The following is a 22,292-nucleotide window of genomic DNA, read 5'->3' as shown; positions in this document are numbered from 1 at the left end:
CTTATTCTAATGGGAGGAGGAGAGGCCAAGTCCATTCAACAGAGAGGCCACAGCAAGGACTAGAAGGGGCTTTAAAAGGCCTGGAGTTTAGGGGCACCTGGGTGGCTCAGTCGGTTAAGCGTCAGACTCTTGATCTAGGCTCAGGTCACAGTCTCATGGTTTGTGAGATCGAGCCCTGTGTGGGAGTTCTGCGTTGAGCCTGCTTGGCATTCTCTCTTGCTCTCTCTCTGCTCCTCCCCTGCTCTCTCTCAAAAGAAATTAAAAAAGAAATAATTTTTAAAAAAAGCTCAGGAATTTAAATCTGCGTGCCAACCACTGTCAGAAGCACTTCTAACATTTTCCTGTTTGCTCCTCACAACAACTTCATGCACGGATACTCTGTCACCCCCATTTTGCAGACAAGCAAAGCGAGGTGGGTAAAGTAACTGGGAAGTGAAGCTGCCGCCAGCACCCAGGCAGTCGGCTCAGAGCCTCACCCAGTCACCGCTATGTTGCCTGTCCTGTGTGTTCCAAACTGCAAGGTCCTGGCATCTACTAGTTACTCTGCAAACATCAGGTGAGTGAACAAATACACGGAGAAGTAAAAATGGCCCATGTGAATCAACCTGTGAGTAGAAAGTGAGTTTAGAGACTGTGTAGTCTTCCTCACGGATGTGGCAGGTGTCTTTCCTGTGATACCCTAGTGAGCACCTCGTTGGTTCCCCCCAGAGATGGAGAGCTCACTCTTTGATTTGGTGCGCAGCTTAGCTCTCACAGTGAGTGTGGAGGCTGAGCCTGTGGTCCTACTAGAGTATGAGATGTCAGAGCTGGGGGGCCCTTCATGTCCCTCCACACTTCCCACATGTCCAGATAAAGAAGGAGACTATTGTCTGAGGCTCCCCACTGAGCAGGGCTGGGGCGGGGGAGCAAAGGCAGGCTGGGCTTACCCAGGGACAGAGGAAGGGCCCCAGTCCTGGATCAGACCTCCTGGGTGAGACCTCAGATGTGTTACTTAACACTTCCCAACCCCCCACCCCTCACCTTAGTTGTGAAACCTGCATTAACAAGTGGCTCCTATCTCGTAGGGTGGAGTGAGGAGTCCTGGATGGGGGGAGGCGCAGTCCTTGTGACCAAGCCCCCAGCCCCACAAACACTCCTTAGATACCTCCTCTGGCAGGGCATATTGCTGACCCCACTTCTTTTCCTCTGGAAGGCAAGCAGGGCAAAGGCATGTGTCCTCATTTAATAGATGACCTAAGGCACAGAGAGGTTAAGCAACCATCCAGCGCTCCAGTGAAGGAGGGTGGAGCCCCGGCCGTCTAGGTAGGGCTTGGTGATTGCAACACCGTTGGGATGCCCGAAGGCAGAGTCAAGTGTGGGTATGGAGCTTGGGTGTTGGGAGTAGGGGAGTCACCAACGGGTGTACAAGGAATCACTGGGATTTCCCTGGTGTCCCCCTCGGGGTGGGTGGCATCTCTGGGACCATGGGTGCCGCGCTTGGGGCCCCAGGGAAACCCTGGGGCTTTAAGAGTCAGACTGCCTTCCTGTAGGCCTGTTTGTCTCTCTAGTGTCCCCTCATCTGTGCTCAGCCCATGGGGGTGGCGGGGACCCACGGCTTCCTGCTGCAAAGCAGGCCTGCATGTATGCCCATGGGCAGAGCAGAGGCGGTACAGCAGCTGGAAGTTTGCTGCGGGAAGAGAGGTGAGGCAGTGATGTGAGGAGCTCCAGTGGGTCTGAGCTGTGGCCAATAGATAGGGCATGACCCTTGGGACTGGAGTCCTCTAACACTTATCCAGACCCGGCTCCACCCCATTTCCTTGCTGCCCATCTGTCTACCAGCTTTCCTCCCCCTTCCCCTTCTCATGCCTACCTTGCTTCTTTTGCTCAGCTCTGCCCGCCTCCTCCTTGTTCCTTAGGTACACCAAGTGCCCACCCACCACCGGACCTTTGCATGTGCTGTCCCTGCCACCTGGAATGCTCTCACTCCAGACATTGTGCAGTCGGCCTTCCTTGCCGTATTCAGTCTGTGCTCAGAGAGAGTTGAAGCCAAGCCCTCTCTTCCATCTCTTTCCCCTCCCCTTGCTTTACTTTGCTCCATGGTTCTTACCACTGGATATCATTCATGTATTTCCTTATTAATTAATGCTTTATCTCCCTCTCCAGCTCTAAGAGGGCAGAGATTTTTGCATTTTGTTCACTGATGTATCGCCAGTGCCCAGAACGGCACCCAGTATGCAATAGGTCCTCAATAAACAGTTGCTAAATGCATGGCTGAGTCCATCCACCTGTCTGTTTTCCTGCCTGCCCATCAGCTATTCTGTCTTCCCGCATTCCTCCAGTCATTCACCAGTCCCTCAGGATTTCTCTACCTCTGGACTCTGGGGCTCGGGTTTGGTGACCTGGCAGGGCACACAGACAAGAGAGGAGGCGAGAGGTGAGGGAAGGTTCCCAGGGCACAGGGTGGCCTGCAGCAGCACCATATATAGGCTTTGTTGAATGAGTTGATGCCTGGGTGGCTTCCTGGAAGAGGTGGTGGCTCAGGTCTCAATACTAGGGATACTGGGGGTAGGGGCTGGAATCAGGAGCCACCTGGGGAAAGGGGTTCCTGGCTGTAAGAACTTTGAAAAGATCCCCATGCCTGGAGAATTGCTGGTCCCAGGTGAGGCCAAAGGGTGGGGCTGGGGCTGGCCAGGCAGGGCTGGGGGCCAGTGGTCCAGGAGGAGGCTGGTGCCCAGGGTCCCCATGGGGTCCTCTTGGGTGGGGCAGAACCTGCCTGGACCACTTGCCTTTGTATCCCTTGGGGTACCTGGAGACTTGGAGCAGCTGCCCCACCCCCACCCCTGCCTTAGGAAAAAGCTCCCATCCCTGCCCCCACCTTTTGTCTGACTCAATTCCTGCTTTGTGTCCCACACACAGCTGGATGTTCTGAGAGTAGAGACTCTCCCCATCCCCCTACCGCACCCCTTCCCCTCCAGTCTCCACCAGCTGCGGGCTGCTGACTTGTTTTTATTATAGGCAGGTAAGCCTGCTCCCAGGCTTCAGGTGGGGCCTGAGCTCAGGGAGGAGGCAGGAGGGAACTCACAGAAGTGGTAATTACATAGGGGGCAGTATCCTCCAAACGTGACTCCCCCAGGCTCATTGGGGGCCGTGGTGGGCCAGCAGCCCATGCATTCAGTAGAGTTGCTGAGAACCCACGCAGGGCTGAGGCCAGGGGTGAGGGCGCTCAGCACCCAGGGGGGCCAGGTTAGCGCAGCAGGGAAATCCTGGAATGAGGGAGGGAGGTGGCAGCCAACCGGAAATGGCAAGACCGGCAGGCGGGGCCTCACCTGGGACAGCTTGTCCTGACAGGCTCACACTGGGTGCCTGGGAGCCAGTGTGGACGGAAAGGAGGCAGAGTCCGGCCCTTGGTGCCTGGCCTGCCCAGACTCAGAGGTAAGAAACTGCTGTTCGCTGTTTACGGGGGAGGTCGGGGCAGGAAAATTCACCAGAGTTTGACTCCCAGCCTGGGCCGCTTGACCTCAGGTCTAGTTCAATGCCCCGAGGACATGCGGGAGGCCTGGCCCTTGGTCGGCTCAGGGTCCTGGGCTGATCTGGAGGCCGTGTCTGTCCTGAGGTTCACCCCTGTTGGATGGGCATGGTGGTCATTTAAGCCCAGGGAGGCTGGTGGGGCGACCACATAAGGTTGAGGTCCAAGGTGAGGCTGGAGCCCTAGTGCTTATGTGGGGAGGCAGGAGCCTGCACCCAGTGACTCTGCCTGCCTGCAGGCGCCTGCAGCCTGTTTCCTCCTGGGATCCCAGGGGAACCGGTTTGGGAGCAGGCTGGCCCAGGTTATGTGACTTTTGACAAGGAAAAGAAAGGCAGCCTTGCCTGGTCGGCTGAGTGGAGGGGACAGGGCGCAGGCGCAGGGTCCTTTGCCTCTCTCCAGGCCCCTCAGAGAGATGAGACCCCTATATGGTGTCTGCTGAGATGGGATGGGAGAGCCACCGGGGAGGAAAGCGCCAGGCCCCCCCCGCCTCCCAGGCTTCGGAGCCGGGCCTGCCTTCTCTGGGCGGTTTCCCTCTCTGCACCACGAGGGGGCTGGGCAAGGGCAACGGTCTGAAAGCAGAGAGAGGAGCCGCCGTCCCCCCATGCCCACCCGGCCCCCCACGGCCCTCCTTGGGTCTCCCAAGCCCCACGCATCAGCCAGGCAGAAGTGGGTGGCCAGAGGTGGGAGGCGTCTGGTGCCCTGCGGCCTCGGCCCCTACCAGCTCGGCTCCCTTGCGGTGTGTGGGCAGCAAAATGGTCCCCCGTGTTTCCTCTGTTACTTAGACAGCCCTTCCTAATGAGCGGCTGTCACTGTAGCTCCATTATGCCTCCTGGGCCACCTGCGCCCCTGCACTCCAGGGGAGACCCTGTGACTCCCTGGCTGCCAGGAAGGGGGCACTCCTGGGAGATTTGCGGGGCACTCTGTGGGTTTTCCACAAACTGTCCAACTCCAGTTCCTCGTGTTGCCAAGAGAGAAGCAGTGCAAGCTGGATTTCCGGGCGAGGAAACTGAGGCCCCCTCCTCGGACCCTCAGGCGGGCCTCGGGCAGCCAGTGCCTTACCACAGCACTGTGCCGGGCACCAGTAGGTGTGTGTGTGTAGGAGTTGGCCTGGGATGCACAGGGAGGTCAAGGCGAGCTCCTGGGCCCTGGGGACCCTGTGGCAGTCCATTGAAAGGGCACCTAGTTATCTTTGAGACACTGCTGTGCACCTGATGGGTGCCCACCAGACCTCTCTGGGCCTCATCTGCTTTCCTTGGCCTGGGAGCTGCAATGGTTCACTGATGGACCAGAGGCCTCTGGCTTACGTCTTGGGTGTCCAAGCGGCTGCCTCCCCTCCCCCTCACAGGCCAGGGCCTGCGGGGTGGCTGACAGAAGGCACACAGCCGTGGAGACATCAGCTGTGTGGCCCATCCCAGCCCTCCCATCTGAACAGGGCGGAGGAGTTAGAAGTCTCTTCTGGGTACGAACCCTTGCCCCACTGAGGGAAGGTGCCTTTAGAAGATGGCTTAAGGTAGTGACAACACCTGTTATTGTGAGATGGGCCTGGTGTCCCCATTTGACACCTGGGGACACTGAAGCACAGGATGCTCAGAGGGGGACAGTTTGGTGTCAGGTCCCGTGCTGTGCTATTTGAGGGACTTTGGGGCCATGCTGGGAGGAGTCTAGGCAGGGCGAGGGGCCTCCCAGTCGCTGGGTCTCCCCCCGGCCTGAGCAGGGCCCCCAGGGTCCTCTGGGGAAGAGCAGTCCCCTAGCTGTCACTCTGAGGAAGAGCCTTACTGCTGGCCCCGGAGGCCATGTGGGAAGGCTCCACCCAGCCCACCCAGCACCAATCCCCAGAGCCACAAAGCAGGTGGGGGTGGGGTTGATGTTTACAGATGGGTGGGGGCCTCCCTTGAGGAACGCAGGCCTCTACATGCCTGTCCCTGCACCTGTTTCCCACAGCAAGAGTGGTCCAGGCTGGCCGAGTATGGAAGTGAGGGTGGGGAGAGAGCTTGGGATCCATCTTTGGTGGGCCCATCCTTGCCCTGGGCTCAGGGGCTTCTGATGGCTGAGAGGCAGGAGTGTGGCCAGAATGATCTTCCAGGCCTGTTCTGGCTGGATCCAACCCTCCTGCTAAGTGCAAATGGAGGCTGGGCTGAGGTTAGACATTCCGTCACACCTGGAAAGAGGGGGTGGCAGCTCTGTGTACCTTCTATCTCAGGCCTCTGGGCACCTAGGTGTGCCTGCCTCCTGGGGAAGTTGGCAGGGGTGGTCTTTGATGCCTAGCCAGCTGGCACTCTGAAAGGACCCGCCTTCTGTAGCGGTCCCCTCCCAGCAGGACAGGGACAGGGTGACCGTGGGCTGGGGGGTGTCTGTCTGTCTGCCTGCCTGTCTGTCTGTGCTGGGCCCAAGGCCACTTCCTGTCTGCATGAGGCCACGATGCTGCTGGAACCAGGAAGGAGGTGCTAGAGGAGCTTCAGGCCTTGAAATTAGATCCCCGCTCAAATCCTGTGCGACCTTGGGCTGGCTCCCTTTCCTCTCTGAGCCTCCGTCTCCTCCTCCAGCAAATGGGGCAAGGCCTCCTTGTTCGAGTTGTAGGAGATAAATTCAAGTCACTCGCCAGGCACACGGTGCTCAGTAGGGGTGCGTGGGCTGTGAGTCTCAAGCCTTGGAGGGGGGGAAGGGGTGGGAGGAGGGCAGTGCTGGGGACAGGCAGAGACTCAGGAGCCGGGCTGGCAACCAGGGAGTGCCTTTTCCCTGACCGCAAACTCCAGGGCTTTTGAAATCGGACGCAGGTAAATGTGGCCAGGTGCCTCAGCTCCACCCCCGAGGGGGCCAGCTAGGTTGAGTCTGTTCTTGGAGCTCCAAATAAGGTCTCAGAGAAACAGGCGGGGACCTGGGCGGTCTCTAGCCTCCCGTGTGCCTGGCCTGGCCTTCCCTCTTTGAAGCTGGCACCAACCTCTTGCATCCCGCGCCTGGGCTTGTATGTCTATTAGACTTGTCACATTTTAATGGCCTACAGTGCCCCTTGCTCTCCCCAAGTCTTGGATACGTCAGACTCCCTGTTCCTTCTCCAGCCAGGGGATGAGCATGGGGGAGGCCTAAGGCACAGGGCACACAGCTCCCTTTGTGTGGGCGGATGAGTCACATGGGCAATGCCATCCACGCTGGGCCCTGGGGTGGGTGTGACGGGAGGTGGTGTTATCACGGGGCTACAGCTGCCCCCGCGGCTGTGGCCAGGAGGCTTTCCCACGGGAACAAACAGGAACGTGTCTGGGAGTACTGGCCTCCAAGCACGTGCTCTGGATCCCAGGACCCCAGGTTCAAGTCCTGGCTCTGCTGCTGATGTGCTATGAGGCTTTGGAAAGCTTCTCTTTTTGAGCCTCAGTTTCTGTCTCTGTTAAATGGGAACAGTCACCACTGTTGTGTGGAGGCGATGCTGGACGTGAGAGGACTTCATAACCTTTGGCATTTGTGTTGACCTTATGATAAGGGCAACGACATTGGCCAAGATTTGTCGAGCACCTACTGTGTGCCAGCCGTGGTGCTCAATGCTTTACGAGGCCGCTCAGCTTGCAAAGGGAGAAGCCTGGACTGGAAGTGCTCTTGTCCAATAAAAACCTACCTCCCAGCAGGTGGTGGTTGTCTGTGACCCTTCCCACAGGTGGGCACAGCTCTTCACGGTCTTTAAGGCTCGCTCACATGGCCCTGGCTGGAGATGGAGAAGGGGAGGGATTCTCCCCCCAGCTCTGTCATGGTGGGCTCCGTGGAGCTCTGTCACAGCTTATCCCCGTCCTGGGGGTCACGCATGGTCGCAGCCTTGTTTCTGTTTCGTGTTCAGGCTGCTCTGAACGGTAAGGCCCTTGCAAATACATCAGAGGTGCTCGTCCGTGCTTGGGCTGTGAGCTTTATGTATGTGGCCTTGTTAATTATTATCAGTATTGTCTCCACTCGTTAGGGGAGAAGGTGGATGGCCAGATAGACAGTGCCTGAGTCATCCGTCTGGCAGAGGAGAAGCCGGTTGGCCTGAGCCCAGGGCCCAGGTTTCCAGCCTCTCCTCCATCCCTTAAAATGAAGACCCTTTTACACCTTCACCTTCTGGCGCGCCCTATCCCGCCTCTGGCCTCTGTCACCAGTCAGTAATGCATGTGACCTTCTCTGGGCTTCGGGGATCCCAGCCCTTCACCCTGAGCTCCAGCAATGTGTTTTCAGGGGCCTGTTGGAAGGCCCCCCCACATGTCACAGGGAGACCCCCATTCTACTGTATCCAAGGGCAGCCTCTGCCCTGCCTGCCAGCTCTGGACCCCATCCTGCACCCTGTCCCCCCCCCAAGCTTCAAGGCACTGACATCGCTTCTCCCCCTCTGCCTTTATGTGTGGGGTAAGGGTCCCAGCCCCGCTTCTGGGTCCTTGGGCCAGAGTCTCCCCCACTCCTCCCTCTGGCTCTATGCTCTCCATGCCCCACCGGACCCCCCTCCACCCAGCCCAGCCACATTGCTGCTGTAAAGCCTTAGCGTCCAATCCAGGCTGTCCCTTGTGGAGTAACTCCACATCTCTAAAATACCGGCGGAACCCAGCCCATAGGTCTGGGGCTGGGGGTGGGGTGAAATGAGAACAGTCTACATAGAGCATCTTACACAGTGAATCCTACAGACACGGTAGCTACTAGCAGTCCTGTTATTAGTACTAATAATAGGTACTATTGTAATTAATAATTGGTTTCTCATTTTTGAGGTTGGGAGCTGTGTGATACCAGTAACTAAGTCCCAGTACCACCCTGATGTGAGCCGGACTCGGGGCTGGGTGGGCCTGCTGCCCATCCCTGCTCTGGAGCCTGGCACAGTGCCCGGCACATAGTAGGTCTCTGAGAAGCTCGGTGGTGACAGGGCAGGCAGGCTTGGCAAGCTCCCTCCTGCCCTGGCCAGCCCACCGCATAGGCATTTCCTGTGTGGCCAGAGCGGCAGCCGGTTCCAGGCTTCTGCGTCCCTCGCTCAGGTGTCCAGCTTGGGGTGCTCCTGCCACATACAAGGAGAGTGGTGCCCCCAATGCTCCACCCGTGTGCTGCTGGTCAGCACCGTCTGTGGGGTGTGTGTGTGTGTGTGTGTGTGTGTGTGTGTGCGCACGCACGTGCGTGTGTGCATGTGAGCATTGGGAGGGCCTGCTTCCCTGCTGGTGTGGCCCCCGCGGAACAACTGAGGCTGCCCCAGCTACCGGCTGGCCTGGCCCTGAAGGACAGACCTTGGAGACACTGCAGCTGAGAAGTGGTCACTTGCTCAGGGACACTGCATGTCAGGGACTCCACATCCTTTCCTGGATAACTCACTTCTCGGTTGTTTCCTGCCCTGCCCCACCCCCGCCAAGCGTGAACTGCCCCTCCAGCCCCGGCAATGAGCAAGGCCCCACAGTGCCCGCCTGCCCGCCCTGGGGACTGATCACTTGGAGAACACGGCACTTTATGGCCTCCTCCTCCCTGTGGCAGGATCTGTGCAGGCAAGTGAGGGGCACATTTCCCCCGCTCAGATCCCCCGCCTGCTGGACTGCCTAAAAGACTTCACTCATGCTGCATCAGGGACTTTTCCAGGTCTCTCTTTTAGAATGCAGACCCTTGCACGAGAGAAGGGGCCTGCAGCGCCCTGAGCACCTGCTGTGCCCAGTTCCCATGCCAGAGGGCTGGGGAGGCTGGATTCATGAGTGGTCAGGAGAGCCACGTGCAGCCAGGCCACCGGGGCCTCCTTCCCAGCTCTGCCGCTTCCCAGCTATGTGGCCTTGGGCAAGTGAATTCCCTTCTCTGAGCTGCATTTCTCTGCCTCCCGCGCTCCTTTTGTCATTGCCGCCCTCACGACGAATATTTATTGAGGGCTCATCAAATGCCAGGCACTGGCCTGAGCAATATGTTTTCCTCCTCACCACTGTCCTGTGGAGTGACGGTGATGGTGCGGTGTGAGGAAAGATTCTGGAATGTAGTAAATGGTCAGTAAATGTAATCATTATTATTACTGTTATTATTGTTGCTGTCACCACTTACCCTCATTAGGTTGTGAAATTCTTACAGCACCTTTGACCTGGGAGTCGTGCGGGTATGAGAGACGACAGGGAGTCCCCACTCTGTAGGGCGGGTGCGAAGCCAGCTAGGCTTCCTGACTCCCAGGGTGGCTGTGAACCTTAGCAGGAGGGAGCTGCTGACAGAGGCCAGTGGCCCGAAGGGAATGTGGGCATCAGCCCAAATCCCAACTTCTCTCCTTGAGCTTTAGGAGCCAGCGGAAATGAGTCTTCGTCTGGGCCTCAGTTTACCCTTTGGCCCAGGAGATGTACTAACAGGGACCTTCCCAGAAGCCCCTGGGGTCTCAGAATCTAGAACTGGAGTCTTGTAATGTTGAAACCTGGGAAGTATCGAGATGGGTCCCTTTGCTGTGAGGACCGAGGCTCAAGGAAGTCTCAAGGTCAAGTGGTCAGTTGTGCGTGGCCTGCCTGGCCACATGCCAAGCCACTTGACATCCCCCCTCCCCCAGCACCTTCCGCTCTGCCGGTCAGCGCCGGCTCCTGTCTGCTGCCAAGGAGGCTGGACTCTCCTTCAGGAAGGGGCAGTTGTCGCCTGGGCCGGGTGGGGGCGGGGGGCGGCAATATCTGAGGGGGCTGTCACCATGGCAACCCTGGCCTCTCTGCGGGAATTTGGGGAGAAGAGCCCTGGGGAAACGACAGATGGAGGGCGGAGAGGCAGAGTTATCCCCGGGCGGGGGTGTCTATCTGGCACCTGTCTGCCTGGATCGGTGGAGGGTGAGGCTGAGGTGCCCCCTTGCCCAGCGCTGAGTCATGGGCATCCCCCAGGGTCACTGCCTAAGCTCCCTCAGCCCTGCCTCCTCTGAGAAATCCGTGACTCACGTATGGTCCCGTCATCCCAGCCAAGCTAGGGAAGAGGGAGGAGCCCGGCTGGGGCAGGAGGGGGCCGTCTCCCCACAAACACACAGCATCACAGCCTCGCCTCCGCCTCCGCAGCTGCCTACCCTCCTCGCTCTGCTGCAAGAGGGGAGCTGGGAGCCTCCCACACTCACCAGCCCGCCCGCTGGGGGCAGCCTGACCCTGGCTGGTGGGTAAGCCTCCGAAGTGGGGCTTGAAGGGTGTTCCAGCCGCCTGGTCCCACACAGGACCTGCCTCCAGCACCAGGTACCAGATCAAGGGTGTGACAGCAGGGGGAGGAGGGAGGTGTGCGGCGGAGGGTAGGGGGAGGTCTCTTGGTGGCAGCCAGCCCAGATGATGAACTCCGCTGTGCGGGGTCTCCAGGGTTGGGGGTGGACAGACAGGGAGGTGTCTGAGGGGACAGGGCCCAGAGGATGGAATCTCTCAGAGCTGCTAGTCGTTTATTAGTTAGGGAAACTGAGGCTCAGAGTGGTATAGTCACAGGACCCAGCAAGCTGGGGTCTGCTCTCTGGGCATTCCTGCTCCCATTGCACAGATGGGAGAACTGAGGCTCCCGGGCGGCTTATCCAATGTCATGTACCAAGTTCGGGGATAAAGAACCAAGGTCCAATCCGAGGGAGGACAGGGCTCTTGAGGACAGTTTTGCTCACAGATGTCCAGGGCTGGGTCCCGGGTCCCCAAGTGAGTCAGGGGCAGTCTGGCCCTTCAGCACACAGGCCACTTTTGGGAGGAGGAAGTCCCGGCCATGGGGTCTGAGCATGGTGGTGCGAGAGGGTCTGGGGCACAAGGGGCAGATCCACGGGGAAGCAGGAGCTGAGGCTGGAGCCCCTGTCTGCTAACCACAGACCCCAGTGCCTTTGTCTGCGTGGAGCTGATAGGGCTTTCTCTCCAGGTGCCACCACAGTGCCCACCCTGGGGGGTCTGCTCAGTCCTGTTCTTCCCTCTTCCCCAACTAGCCTCCTTCCCGTGGTGCTGTGTGGGGGTCTCTGGGGGCCCCGCAGGGGGGACTGGTGCTCCTTTTATGGAGGAGGGTTGGTGGGCATATACCGAGATGGGCACCTCTCACCCCATCCTGCCGGGAGCAGCTCTGGCAAGAGCGTAGGTGGTGGGGGCGTAAGAACAGCCTTTGCAGCTCCAGAGGGCCAAAGAAGTTATTCATCTGAACATTCATTGAGCGCCTGCTGTGTGCAGCATATCCTGGGGGTGGGAGCAGTGAATGGGAGAAACAAGGTGTCTTAGAGCCCACGGGTGGCCCAGTCTGCCTCGCTGTGGTTACCCTGAGGGCAGAGGTGCTTTCTTGGGGTTGGAGACTGAGTGGGAAGACGCATCCTGCTGTGAGAGCCACTAGCTGCTGGGTTGGTTCCCCAGTCCAGGCCAGGGTCCCAGGGGACCTTCTCTGCCAACTTCCAGAGGCTGGACTCGTTTTGAGGCCGGACCTAATCCCACTTTGCTGCAGGGACCCCAGGGACCTGAGGTATGGGTCCACCTAAGTCATAGCACCTTGTCTTGCCTCTCTCTCTGGGCCTCAGTTGTCCCAGCTGCTAAATGGATGTGTAGGCGTGACGATAGGTGCCCTGTCTCCTGTGGTCCTGGGGTTTGGCTCCAAGACTGTAAGCTTGTGGAAGACACCTACCCAGGCCTGGCCTGTCGGGGGACGTGCTGGGGAGCCTGCGTGAACCGTTGCTGCCGGCTTCAGGGCCCTGGGCCACTGGGCAGGGGCTGGGCAGCCTGGCTGTGACACAGACAAACAAGACAGCTAGGACCTGAGGCCGAGGAGTGTCAAAATGTTGCTAGTAGGCAGGGAGAGAACTTTCTGGGCTGGGAGGACCCGGCTGGGGTTGGAGACTGGGGGAGAGGGCCTGGGTGCCTGTACGAGGTGGGGTGCGGGGCGTTTCGGGCAGAGGCAATTCCATAGCAAAGGTCTGGGGACGATGCGAGCCAGGAAACGGGGCAGGTGATGGCACTGGAGGCCTGGCACGGTCATTTTATGGGGCCAGGAGTGCCAGGCTGGCAGGTCTCGATCTGCTCTGCAAGGGGGAGGGTTGGCAGGATGACGTGGGCAGCACAGTAGCCAGCAGCCGGGTCAGATGGGTGCTGGGTGGGGGCTGGGTGCTCTGGCTGTGACCCCAGCAGGATGGGAGGGCAGGGCTATGACGGGGGTGGCCTGGCCGGCCGAAGCCCAGGCCTAGCTCAGGGCTCTTGCTTGGAAGGCAGCTTCATGCCTGTGGGGACAGAGGGGGGAGGGGGCCGCTGAGCTGGACGGATGGCAGATGAAAGAGGCAGCAGAGCGGTGGAGGGTCTGTGTGCTGTGGGGATCGCCTTCCCAGCAGGGCCGGGCAGAACAAAGACAGGGGGGCAGGGGTGGGCACAGCCATGAGGGGCCACGTGGTCTAGCTGAGCCAGGCTACAGGCCACTTCATCCTCAGCAAGAGCTGCATGGAGGAGTGGGTGCGGGTGGGTACAGGGTGTGGGTGCTGCGTGTGGGTGCTAGGTGGTGGGTACTGGGCGTGGGTGTGGGTGCTGCTTATGGGTGTGGGTACTGGGTGCTAGTGGCAGTGCCCCTTGCAGAGATGCAGGCACAGGTGGGCTCTTCCACGGCAGGCGGGAGAGTGGGGGGCAGGGCTCTGAGGAAGCAGTGGGGACGTCGGGGCGCAGGTGGGGAGATGGGAAAATGTTGCAGCACAGCCCCCAAGGCCCAGTGCCGCCCCTCCCCCTGAACCAGAGCCAGAGTCCCGTCCCCGGGAGGCCCTGTGGACCCCGCCTTCTGATTCACGGCAGATGGGGCGTCACGTGAGCACTCACAGCCGTCAGGGACCCGGGCACCCAGGGACCAGGCAGATGGCAAGTGGAAGTGGGGCAGGGCTGGCACAAAGGGGTCCCTCAAGCGGCGGGAGGGGCTGGCTGGGCCTCCACCCCCCAGGCTTGCCCTCCGCCAGTCTGTGTGCCTCCCCGAGAGTTCCTCGAAGCCCTTGGGGAGTCCCCCAGACCCTGGGGTCAGGCCCGCGGCTGCCGGGGAGCAGGGCTGAGGGTGTGGGAGGAGCTTGGGACCCATAAGATCTGAGCCCTGCTGGGTGCCAGCCTGCCCTGGCACGGGTGGGCTGAGGCACCTGCCCGGGACCCCTCCCGACTCTCCCTGGTGTCCTGGTGGTTTGGCCGGGGCCGCGACATCCTGGCCCTTCCCCGGCCTCAGACCCTGCTGGCCCCGGGCTCAGCACACCCTTCATTCCCGGGAGGCCCGTGCCCCTGACGTGCCCTCTTGGGAGACGAGGACACTGAGGCGCGGGAGGCTTACCCACGAGGACCTGCTTGTCTTTGGGGCTCCAGAGTCCGAGATCTTGTCCACTGAGCTCTCCCGGCCCCTCAGTCAGGAGGGGACCCTCGACCCGCCGAGGGTCCACGCTGGGTGCCAGAGGACATGTGCCCTTGTCTCAAACCCCACCCCTGCCACTGCCAAGCCCACGCTCCGCTAGCGTGTCGGGACCCACAGAGAGAGCAAGGCGGGTTTACCTGGAGAGAATCCTGGCTTTGTTCCTGTCTGGCTGTGTGAACCTGGGCGTCTGCCCCAGTTTCCATCTGGACAAAGCAGGTAACCACATACAGTGTCTGTGTTGGGGGCCGTTGCGAACATTAAGGAGCTAACGCAGAAAAGAGTCTGGAGCAGCACCTGCCCAGATAAAAGTCAGCCTTGGTCACAGCGTCTCCACAGCGGGCAGGTGGGTGCCCTGAGGCCCAGAGACGACTTGTAACAATGGGCGGGGGCGTTGGGGGGTTGGGTGCTCCATCCTGCCTGGCCCTGGGGAGGGCCGGGGCCGCTCGGGCTCTGGCAGAGCCTACCCTTTCTCCTCCTGCCTGATCTGTGCTTCGGTGTGGAGGTCAGTGGTGTGGGCAGCGGGCTCCTGAGCGGCCGCAGGCTCAGGCTCTGACAGCCTGTGGCACGCTTGGCAGTTCCAGGCAGGCAGAGATAAAAGCTGAGCCCCAGAGAGGCTGGCAGAGCCTCTAGGCCTCGGTGGACAGGGCCCCGCAGGACAGGGAGGCAGCCTGGGGGCGGGGACCTGGCTGCTGTAAGCCAGCCCATCTCGGGCTCCCTGGGAGAGGCTGGTGGCTAATGCTCCCCAGGCCCAGGGCCACTCAGACTCCACACGGGCAACAGTGAGAGAGACGAGACTCCTCTCAGGCCTCTCGGCCCTGTACTCAGGCCTCTGCCTTCCCCCTTCCAGAAGCCCTGGCCCTGTCTTTCAAAGCCCATGGGGGAAAGCAGAGGGCGACAGGGGCCCAAGGGTGCAGCCTCCCTGGACCTCAGTGTCCTCACTGTCCGTGGAGAGGGGAGTGCGCCACCCCTCTCCCCCCCAGCAGTGTGGTTGCTGGACTCTGGGGCAGCCCATGGGGACAGTGTCCTTAGCATGTCGTGCAGCTTGAGAGGCCTTCCCAAAACCTGGGCTGAAGTCTTCAGGGTCATGTGGGAGCTGAGTGAGAGCTAGGTTCCAATCCTTGAAAAGTGACCTTGAACAAGGTGCTCTATCTCTCAGAGCCTCATTGCTTAGGCTGTACCGTGGGGATGAAGATACCTACGCCTCTGATACCTCTAGAAGACCCTGTGGGGATTAGCTGAGGAGGCTGTACACTCAGGGCCCGAGGGCAGTAGACCCCCCACATCCAGTTGTCCCAGACCTTTTCTCCTCTGTCATCCAGTTCAGCTGTCCCCCTGGGAGCAGCAGCACAAGGCGGTGGCTCTGGGGCTGTCTGGCTCTGTCCCAGCCCCTCCAGCTGTGTGAACTTGGGCAGGCATATTAGCTTCTCTGTGCTTTGTTTTCCTCATCTTTAAAATGAGGATGGTAGTGGCACCTTGAGAAGGTTAAGTGAGCCACTCAATTTTCAGTGCTGAGTGTACAGCCTGGCATGCGCCATAAGTGATGCTGTCATTGCCATGTTCTGGGCCGCCACCAAGATCTTTTGGGAAGCAACCGTGAGTCTATCCTGGAGTGAGAGCCCTGGGCTCTCATGACATCACTGGGAATGTCACCAGGCCCCGGAGAGCCCACGGGGCCTTGGGTGCTCCCACCCATGGGGTCTTGACCTGCTGGCGTGAGATCTTCGAGGCTGTTGTCCTGGTGTGGGGGAGGCCTGAGTTCAAGTTGGGTGTGTTTCCCAGGGCAGTGCTCTGTGGTTACTTCTTCGCTGATCTGAATTCCCTTGGCCTCTTGGCCCCTGGCCTGCACTGGGTGGCTGACCCCCTCAGGGTCCCTGGCCAAGTGTGGCACTCAGGGAGTGCTCTGTGGGTAGTACCTTGGGTCTCTGACCCTGTGGCAGGGGGGACAAGTGCCCACACCCACCTGTCTTTGCGGTGACAAGTGTGAGGGGTGAGCCCCAGGGGCCGACTGGATCAACTGAGTCATGTTTGGCCTGGTGCCCTCTGCCCGGGGCCCCACTGGCTGTGTCACCCTCTGGGCACGCACCAGCCCCTTGGAGAGACTGGCGACCGCCCCTGCTCCTCCTAGTGTGCACAGTTTCACTGTCCGCGAGGACACTCCTTCAGCTTGGGTGCTGCTGGCCTTGGAGGCTTGATGCTCTGTTCACACTTCACAGGTGAGGATGCAGGTCTCAGCTTCCCTGGCCAGTCAGCGGCAGCTGGGGCCCAAGCCCAGGCCTGGACTGTTTCCCATGGTGCTGCAGGGGGCTGCACCCATTTGCGGTAGTGAGCCCCCCGTCCCTGCAAGTGTTTAAGTTTGGCAGGGAATTGTAGAGGGAGCTTGAGCATCATGCAGGGTTCTTCACGGCTCCTTCCAGCCCTTGGTTTTTCCGGCTGTGGGCGGGAGAGGTGCTCCATCCCCATGCTTTCCCCAGGTATTCTGTCCTTAAGCAGCCAGCCTGCTGGCCATCCTAATGGCATCAGATGGTGTCTGCGGGCAGGTGGCACCTCCCTAGCCTTGCCGGTCACCGTGCCCACACCTCCACCATGAGCGCCATCGAGTGGCATCTTTGGGGCGCTCCCACTGTCTACCTAATCATCCGGTGGGCTGGGTGGAGGGGAGGCACACAGGGTGTGAGGGCCTCGGGGATCGTGGATGGGGTGAGGCAGGAAGGTGTGATGGAGGGGTCAGAAAGGGGGCACATGCACCCCCAAAGCATCAGGGAGCTCATGTTGTCCCTTGCTCCCCCCATCCCATGGACCTGTGCCTGGGTAGGGGTGTTCCTCGCTTTGTGGCACTGACCCCCCCCCACACGCCTGACTGTGACGGAGCCTCGCGAGAGCCGAGGGCACAGGCAGGGCCCGAAGGAATCCTCACGGGCTGTCCTTAAAGCCGTATTTATCCTACGCCTGCGGCCGAGCCTGCCACAGCTTCCTGGGCTCTGCCGCCTCTGCACACAGCCCAGGCCAGGTGGACGGGGTCTCTCTGCCACTCCTGGGCTGGGCGCCAAGGATGCCCAGGTCCTGGTGCCCTAGCCTGGCGTAGGGGGAGCGGGGCCCGGGCGCAGTCCCCGTCACTAGCTGTGGTTGGGAGGGCGGCCAGTGCTTTCCCACAGGGACTCTGCAGCAGGTGTTGACGTGCCTGTGAGTCCTGCCTCGCGACCCCCACTTGGGCTCTCTCTCCCACAGGGCTGGAAGCCACAGTAACAGGGAGGGTAGGGGTGTTTGCAGGCCCCGTGGGTGTGGGGAGGAGGGGGCCTGGGCTGTGACATCTTGGGTGTAGCACAGCTTGTTGACCCGCATGTCCACCTCCCTAGAGGGGCTGACACCTCCTCTCCGTGTCCTGTAGATGCCAGGACAGGGGCCTGGGGGCCACACAGAGCAACAGGGACAGCACAGCCAAAGGAGTGTATAGAGCTGGATTGGAGTACAGCCTTCCCAGGTGTGGAGCCCCGGGCAAGCGACTTCGTCTCTCTGAGCCTCAGTTTCCTTAGCTGTAAAATGGGCACAATACTGTCCTCTCCTAGAGTGGGCACATGCGTTATGGGAGGTTAGGTACACTTCATATGGTTTGTGCTCACATGTGGTTCCCTTCCCTGCTCCAGCTGCCTTGTGAGTCTCTGCCTGCTGGCCCTTGAGATATGCCCACCCCCATGTTCTGAGACCCCAGGGTCCTCCGTGGCCACAGACATGTGCTGTTTCCCATCCCTGCTCCACCTTGGGGAGCCCACAGGAGTCCGGATGGAAGTCAAACATTTGCAGAGAAGGTGGGAATGGGACCCACCTTCATGGGCAAATTCCTCCCCGGGCACCCTCTTAGCCCTGGGCCATAGGAGTGAGTGGTCGAGGGGCCTAAGATGAGTAACTTCGCCTTTGTGTCAAGAGAAAACCCAAGGTTCAGTGATCACCAATTTAGATGGTATCTCAGATATCATCTAGTCTAGTAACTTTGACAGTCTATTTTGATCGCAGTGATTTAGGAAAGGCTTGGTCTTGCAAGCTTCTGCATTGCAGGACTTTTCAGAGCCTTTACCAGGCAGCTGTGTATTGAAGGAAATGCTGGGCTGGAGTTTCGGGTCCCATCCCTATTCTCAAGCTGTGCATAGTCTTGGGAGTCCCTCTCTGGCCAAGCACTTGGCAGAGATGTTTATGCCCCTGACCAGTCAGATGCTGGGGAGTCAGGATGGCTCAGGGCAGGAACCCCCTGCCCCAAGCGGCACTTTTGGATCATATCTATAGTGTCAGGAATTGGCTCTTATGGGGAAGGGGCTTGGAGGCTGCCTGACCTGGTTAGAATCCCAGCTCTGTTCATTCGTAGTCGTTGAGCATCTGCTGTGGGGCAGGCCTGAGGCTACTATGGGAGCCGCAAGTGGTAAGTCCGACCAACCAGACAGAGTAGATGTTGAGAAATGAAAAACAACTAAGCTAATTGAAGGATCATCTCAGACAGTGTTAAGTGCTGTAAAGTTAAGAAGATAAGGTGATATGGAAGAGAGTGATGACGGGGAGGGTAATTTTGGTTGGGCAATCGCGGATGGCTTCTTGGGGGAGGAATATATGAAATAAGGGCTGAGAAGAAAAGAAGCCAATCAGAGAATGGCTCCAGGAAAGAGTGTGCTAGACTTAGGGGAAAGCACATGCAAAGGCCCTGAGGTGTGTCTCAGGCTAGAAACAAGGCTAGTGTGCTGGAGTTGGTGAACGCAGCAGGGAGTGGGTGGCATAAGGTGGAGAGAGAGTGGTGCGGGGTCACCAGCTTGCTATTTGGGCAGCCACGCTCTCCCAGAGCCTCAGCTGTCTGATTTGTAAAACGAGCCTCATTATTTGTCCCACACCTCCACTCTGGTCGGCTGTGTCAAGAGCCATTGTCAATGTCTTTGGCAGAGACTTGGCTCAGGGCGGCAATGACCTATGAGCTGCTGTAGGTATTTTTGTTGTTATAAGTGCTTGGAGACTTTGGGTGGGACCTGGGATGTTGTGCCTCTGTGTCCCTGTGTGTCACTGCAGTTGGTGAGCACCAAATGTGTGTAAAAGTCCAGGGAGGGGCCCCATCTGTGTCCTCCCCTGGCTCCCCTGAACAGCAGCCCCCAGCCAGCTCTTTTTAAGCACAGCATCTTCTGAGCCAACAGCGGCTCCCTTCTCTGGCTCAGCAGGCTCTAGAATCCTTTCCGGGCGAAGGTTCCACTGAGAACAGCAACTCCTTTCTTTGCTTTCTTTTCCTCTTCCTCCCGGGGCCAAAAATAGTGCCTGAATGGGACGCAGCTCTGGGCCAGCAGCAAGACAATAGCTGCCCTCCTGGCTCCGGTCCATGGGTGGGGGAGGAGGTGTGAGGTGCGGGGGCACCCATCCCCCTGGCCCCAAGCCCCTGCTGCCTTTCCCATGGCCTTAGCCAGAAACCATTGCAAAGCCCCTCCGTCCCCTTTGAGTGTGATTGCCAAGGGCTTCCCCACTTGTTCTGGGAAAGTGTTTATAGCTGCTTGGCTGAGACCCTGGCCCCTTCGCCCCCTGAGCAACACCACCTTGTCTCCTGCTCTGCAGCCAAAGGCCCCAGCCGAGACGTCTGTCCCTGGTTCTTTTCCCTGGCCTGCCTGCCACATGGAGGCCACCCCATGTCTTTGATGTCCTTTCCCCTTTGACTCACTGGCTATGGAGTACTCTTTAGAGGTCAAAGTGACGTGCCTTTTGGGGGGGGGTAAGCTCCCTGTCACTGGAGGTGATCAAATTAAGTTCAGATATATACAGGACGGGGGGCGGGATGAGTCAAGACATCAGATGGACATTTGGTCTTCATGTCTCAGAGGAGATCTTGGTTTGAAGTCCACACCCCTCCCTTGCCAGCCAGGTGGTTTTGACCACATCACTTCCCCATCTGCAAGGGAGCTTCAACAGGCCTGACCTTGGAGAGTTGGAGATAGATCTCCAAAATGCCTAGTGTAGTATGTGACACAGAGAAGGGGTTTCAGAAGTTTTGCCTCTGTTCTCTTCCCTTCCTGCACTGCTACTTAGTCTGGATCACAGAAAGGAGAGCCTGGCCTGTATTGTGTACTTCTGACAGCCAATGATGGGGGTGGTGGTGGATGGAGGAATGTCCAGCTTGGGATGAGGTCAAGGCCACAGGCTGGCAACCTTCAGGGGCAAATGCAGCTGACAATAAGCATCTTTGGTGACAAGAGTAGCCCCCACCGGGTCCTAAAAGGATTTGGTTTAAAGTCAGTGCTGACACACTTAGGCAGGTGTCCCCCAATGCTCTCTGCAACTGCCTTCCGGCGGCTCCTTGACGGGCACAGGGCAGCATCTGAGCCGGGAGACTGGGTACCGGACAAGTTAGGGGGCTTGTGCTGTGCTGGGTCGGAGCCGGGGAGTGACGTAGTTCCCTTCCTGCAGCTGCCAACAGTTGCCGGGGAAACGGTTGCTAGGGGCTGCTGTCACCTGCGCCCCTTCTCCCAGGCTGGTGGCTGGGGCTTGCAGCCCGCCTTCCCTGGCTGCCCGCTTTGTCTGAGGCTCCAGGGAGGGGGGCAGGGGCTGGGGTAGCTTAGCTCCAAAGTCCTCCTCCCCAGAACCCAAACCACCACCCCAGCAGGCTGCAGGGAAGCCGACCCTTTGCTCACTTATTCATGCTCTTTGTGCACTTGTAGCGCACTCGACACCACGAAGGAGTCCAGGTACGATTCTTCCCCTGCTCCCTTCTTCCCTCCATCCCTCTCATTCCTGCTTCCTTCTCCTCCCCCACCCCTTCCCTTTGCCCTTCTCCCTCCCCTCCTTGGCCTCCCCCTCCCCTGCGCCTTGGCTCTTCCTTCCCCTCCCCCTCTCATTCTTCTCTCCCTCCATCCCTCTTCCCTCTCTGCCTTTTCTCCCCAACAACGAGGGCTGATGGGTGGGGTGGGTGGGGTGGGGGTGGGGCTATGGGCACTCGGGACCCTGGGAGAGTCACAGATGCTTTTGCTAAGAGGGATTCAGCTCAAGAGCAGGGAGGAATGATTGAGGGTAATGGTCACACTCTGGGCTGCACCCCCAGTGATTAAAGATAAGCCTCAGAGAGGTGTTGGGAAGCTGTGCCCCTGGCTGGCTGGCGGTGGCTGGTGGGAGCATGGGCACGGAGCGGGGGGGGGGGGGGGCACCTGGGCCCTTAAGGGAAGGGTGTTCAGCTGACCCCAAGGAAACACATTTTGAGGCATCTCTTCTGTGAGTTTTAAAGAGAAGCCTTTTCTAACAGTCAGGTAAGGTCAAGGGGAAATGGCTGCAAAATCAAGAGGACCCGTCTGGAGCTGGGTTCTGGGGGTGGCATCTCGTTTCTGCCACTCGCTGGCTGTGCCATCTCCGGCGGCTACTCCACCTCCAGGGCCTCAGTTTCCTTATTTGTCAAAGAGCGTAATGGTACTTGTCTCTTGAGGTTTTAGGGGAGGATCAGGGTTATTTTGTGTAAAGAGCTGAGAATCAAATCTTACATTTTCAGCATACCTGACTCATGCTGGCTTTGTTACCGGAGGTAGTGAGCACACCGCCCTTGGGGTGTGCAAATAGGGGTGGGGGACCCCGTGGCCCTGGGTGATGCCGTGTGCATGGTGATGCCGTGTGCACGGTGAGCTGGATGGGATCCTGGTCTGTGCCTCCACTGCCCTTCCCCAGCGGGGGCTGGTCCTTCAGCCTTGACCGGGCCCCCGGCCTTCTTGGAGGAGGAGGCCTGGCTGGGTGTCCTGTCTGCCTCTCAGCCAGGAGCCAGGACCAGAGGGAGAGGAAAGAAAGGGAGGGTTGGCGGCTGACCTTTGGAACGCTAGGGTCCCATACTCCAAAGATGGGCTTTCTGCCAGGTCCAGGGTGGCGGCATCGTAGTCCCCAGAGCAGGGTGGTAGCTGGGCTGACCTTGCCGGCCTGGCCTTGGGCAGTGTGGGAACACAGATGGGGAGGGGCGTTTCAGCCAGACAGTTGAGGTCTGTCTGTGGTTTGAGAGTGGAGAGAGATTGGCCAGGAGGGGGGGCCCAGCACCTTCTTGGCTCCTTCTGCCACCAGAGAGGTAAGCCCAGCCTTTCCCTGTAACTTCAGAGGCCCTGGGCTATAGAGAAGACAGATGGGGACAGGGATCACGGTCACCCTCGTAACACTGGAGGAAACTGCGCCTCAGAGAGGGGACAGGCCGGCCGAAAGTTCCCAGGGCCAGGTCTGCACCTTGTTGTCCAACTCTCGCCAACCCTGCTCAGGGACTCTGCATTCCCTGGGCAGGTGCTGAAGATGCGTGCCCTGGGATCCTAGAGGCCAGCCTCAGCTGCTCCCTGGCGACAGGGTCGCGGGACGGGGTGGGGGTGGGGGGACTTGGCAGGGGGCTGCGCAACGAGCTGGGAGCACCGAGCTGGCATCAGGGTCCCTGGACCGTCTGCGGAAAACCTTGGCGCCTGAGCCCAAGCCCAGCCTGGCCAGATCTGGGACCCTTTCCGATCTCTTCTCTTCTTTAAGTGCCAGGTCCCTACAATCCATTGGCAAATTATAAGAGGCTTTG

General features: G+C 59.4%; 1 protein-coding gene across 2 annotated transcripts in view; it reads left to right on the top strand.

Moving 5' to 3' along the window:
* Positions 1–3,337: 3,337 nt before the first annotated feature.
* The window catches only part of ADGRG1 (adhesion G protein-coupled receptor G1), a 37,919-nt gene continuing 18,964 nt past the window's right edge, over positions 3,338–22,292 (top strand). Inside the window, exons 1-2 of one of the 2 annotated variants that reach the window (XM_039232654.1) lie at positions 3,392–3,411; positions 10,477–10,644. The gene's annotated coding sequence lies outside the window, so the exon portion shown is untranslated. Of the gene's footprint in view, positions 3,412–10,476; positions 10,645–22,292 lie in introns of both variants that reach the window. The other variant, XM_039232653.1, reaches the window with a different exon arrangement.

This window comes from Hyaena hyaena, unplaced genomic scaffold (assembly GCF_003009895.1).
Source record: "Hyaena hyaena isolate Hyena2069 unplaced genomic scaffold, ASM300989v1 scaffold_68, whole genome shotgun sequence".
Lineage (NCBI taxonomy): Eukaryota > Metazoa > Chordata > Mammalia > Carnivora > Hyaenidae > Hyaena > Hyaena hyaena.
This window is presented reverse-complemented; position numbering and strand designations above follow the sequence as displayed.